Here is a 2,886-nt window from a genome sequence, read left to right as displayed (position 1 = left end):
AGTTCCCCGGGACAGAGCCTGGGAGCTCCAGCACCTCGGGAGGTGACCAGGGCATATAGTGGGCATGCAATAATTGCTTATGAATGCAAGAATGAATGAACGAATGAATGATGCTCTTGTAGCAGCCCTGTTGGCATAATCTTTTGGAGCCTCAGTTTGCCCGCATCTTCTCTGAGGGCTGGCCTTTTTCTGGAATTCTGTAGTGCAGTGGCTTCTAGCCCGGGGCGATGTTTTTACTTCCCAGGGGACATGTCGTCAATGCCTGGAGACATTTTTGTTTGTCACAACTTGGGCAGGGGCCAGGGGCGCTGCTAAACACCCTCCAATGCACCAGATGAGCCCCCGCCACAAAAGATGTTCCGGTCCCAATGTCGGGGCGCCGAGGTCGAGAAAGCCTCCTAGCCATTCTGTGAAGTTGTCCTTTTAGTTCTGAGGTCCTCAGGTGAGATCGGTGCCAGGAAGTAGATGATGTCACCGCGTTCCGGGCGTGGGGAGGAAGGCAGCAAGGGAGGGGCGATCGCTCCTTTTGCACATGGCCGACTTATTCTCCGTGTGGATGACATTTCCACGTGAGCGAGCTGTATGATCCAGGCCTCCCCGACGTATTCCCCAGGGTCGCTGTATCGGTCACACAGGCTGTATAACAAACCGTTCCAAAATGTTTGAAACAATAGCCACTTGTTATCCCTCACGGTTCTGTCGGTCAGCTGGGTGGTTCTGGGCCGGGCTTCGCTGACTTCTGTGTACCCGTGGGCAGCTGGTGAGTCAGCGGGCGGCCGGCCGATTGAACTTGGCCACAGCTGGGATGACTCGACCCAGTTCCCAATGGCCTTTCCTCCTCCAGCAGGCTAATGCCATCACTGCCACCATAGCCTATTGATCTAGACGAGTCACATGGCTGAGCTCAAATCAAAGAGAGTGGAAATAAGGCGCCACCTTTTGAGGGGGGAAACTGCAAAATCACTTTGCCGAGGGGAGCGATTAGGGAGTGGTAGAGAATCGGGGTCATTTTTGCAATTAGCCTGCCATAGTCAATCAAGGACAGCCTGTCGTCTGTCCCCACCCCTACACCCGACTTTTCCAGAGCTACTCACAGCCTCGGAATGAGCTGAGCCACCCTAGAAAGTGGCATTTACATTTCTTCAAGCCTTTGATGTATTCTATGAAATGATGACTAGTATACATCTGACCGCCATATCGACATCTGACTCCCTCCTTCCCCAGATGAAGACTCACCCAAACACACACACGCACACGCATGCACATGCACGCACATGCATGCACGCACGCACATACCCACAAGACATCTCCACCTGGCTGGCTGGACATAACTCAACTTCAAGTTCAGTCCATGGCATCACCAACTACTTACCGAAGCAGAAATGTCAGAATTATCCCAAACCGGTCCCTCTCCCGTCACCCCCACACCCGGCCAATATCCACACTCTGCCCGTCTTCTTTCCTAGATATTTTTCGAACCTCCTTTCTAACACTGCCCAAATTCGGAAACTCTTCATCTCTTGGTTGAAGTGACCCCCTAATTGTGTCCTCACCCCCAGTCTTGTCTCCTTCCTTCCAGACCCTCCATCAAATCAGTAAGTCTATCTTTGATGCCACAGACGTGTCTGAAACATACCGTGACAATATCGCTTGGTAAGGGGAAGACGTCTATGCTGTTCGGTGGCATTACAGCGAAGACTATCTGGACTCTGCCCTGCAAGTCACCTCTTCTGTCCATGGGTGTCCCCGGGGTGCACACACATAGATGATATTGGAGAAGGAATTAACGTCGACTTTGTTAGCCGGGTCAGGGCTCATGACCCCATCAGTGGCTCCTCCTCCCGTAGAGGGTGGGACGGGAGGCGGGCCGGTGCTCAGAGAGGACCTGCAGGCTCCTCCTTCTCTAGCTCATTCCCCTGCTTAAAACTCTCCGCAGCTCCCTCTTCCACTTGCAGAATAAGGTCCGAACCCTGTAGCCGTCTGTGCGAGTTACCTTTGCTGCATAACAAACCACTCCAGAGCGAGTGGTTCATAGAACTAAAGGGAGTGTAGCTCATCTCTGCTCCGTGGTGTCAGGGGCTCCAGCTGGGAGGACTTGAAGGTCGGAGGTGACTTGATGGCTCAGGTCTGAAGTAACAGGAAGTCTTGCTCGCCCACATGTCTGTGAGTTGAGGCTGCTTTGTGGCTGCAACCTCGTCTGGGCCTGTCAGCCGGAAACACTCACGTGTGGCCTCTCCGTGTGGCTGCTTGTGCCTCCTGATAGCATGGTAGCTGGTTTCCAAGAGCAAGCATCTAAAGAGGACCAAGTGGAAGCCACATCCTTTTCTGATCTAGCCTCAGAAGTAGCGTAGTATCTCTTCCAGGAGTACTGGAGCTTCTAAATTTTAGCTGGGTATATGGCCATCTGAAATAAAGACTATGTTTCTCAGCATCCCTTGCAGCTATGTGTAGCCATGTGATTGAGTAAGAGCCAATGAGAGTCAAGCAGAAGAATTCTGAGTAATTCTGAGAAAGTATCTTTTTAAAAATTGAGTAAGAGCCAATGAGAGTCAAGCAGAAGAATTATGAGTAATTCTGGGAAAGTATCTTTTTAAAAATAATTAATTATTAATTAATTTATGGTGACATTGGTGAACGAAATCCAATAAGTTCCAGCTGTACATTTTAGCAGTAAGGCATATATATATTTACACTCTGTGTTCACCTCCCATAGTTAGATTTCTTCCTGTCACCATATGTTTGACCACCCCCCCTTACCCTGCATACCTCCCCTCCTCCCCTCCTTCCCTCCTCCCTACCCTCTGGTAACCATTAGTCTATTGTCCATGTCCATGAGTCTCTGTTTGTTTGTCCTGTTCATTTATTGCTTTTAGGTTTATATCCCAA

Source organism: Pteropus alecto, unplaced genomic scaffold (assembly GCF_000325575.1).
Source record: "Pteropus alecto unplaced genomic scaffold, ASM32557v1 scaffold213, whole genome shotgun sequence".
Classification (NCBI taxonomy): domain Eukaryota; kingdom Metazoa; phylum Chordata; class Mammalia; order Chiroptera; family Pteropodidae; genus Pteropus; species Pteropus alecto.
This window is presented reverse-complemented; position numbering follows the sequence as displayed.